This window comes from Sinocyclocheilus rhinocerous, unplaced genomic scaffold (assembly GCF_001515625.1).
Source record: "Sinocyclocheilus rhinocerous isolate Xijiao unplaced genomic scaffold, SAMN03320098_v1.1 scaffold2921, whole genome shotgun sequence".
Lineage (NCBI taxonomy): Eukaryota > Metazoa > Chordata > Actinopteri > Cypriniformes > Cyprinidae > Sinocyclocheilus > Sinocyclocheilus rhinocerous.
Window position 1 is genome coordinate 416,581 of NW_015655581.1, and position 437 is coordinate 417,017.

A 437-nucleotide genomic window follows, 5' to 3' on the forward strand; every position below is an offset into this window, starting at 1 on the left:
ACAATGCAGAATGCAATGCAATGGTTCTAAAAAAAGTCATCTTCTTTATATAATTCCCATTTTTCAGGTGCAAGTGAAATGTGAGCAGGACATGTTTTCGTGACGTTCAGTGTGAGGCGCTCCGGATGAATGTGATCTGAGTTTTATCAGACTGGACTCGATCAGCCCTTCACTGACAGCACATTCATGAAGACTCAATCTCTCACACTGAATACGGTTAGTGTTTCAGCAAACGCGCTCTATCCGATCCTCTCAGGGGCTTGATCTGTCAGCGCTGAACACATTCAAACCATCCTCGCCAGCACAAAATCAATATCTGGCCGATCAGCTCATAGCACTCAGGAAAGAGTGAGTATGTCTCATTTGGGTCCTGTAGCAGCATGTGGATCAGACCTGACAGAGACACACTCACACACACACACACACACACACACACA

At 45.5% G+C, this 437-nt stretch overlaps 1 protein-coding gene across 1 annotated transcript in view; it reads right to left on the reverse strand.

Annotated features, from left to right (window-relative positions):
* LOC107718678 (calcium-activated potassium channel subunit alpha-1-like) overlaps positions 1 to 437 on the reverse strand; it is a 103,466-nt gene that overhangs the window by 18,670 nt on the left and 84,359 nt on the right. The gene's annotated exons all lie outside the window — the stretch shown is intronic.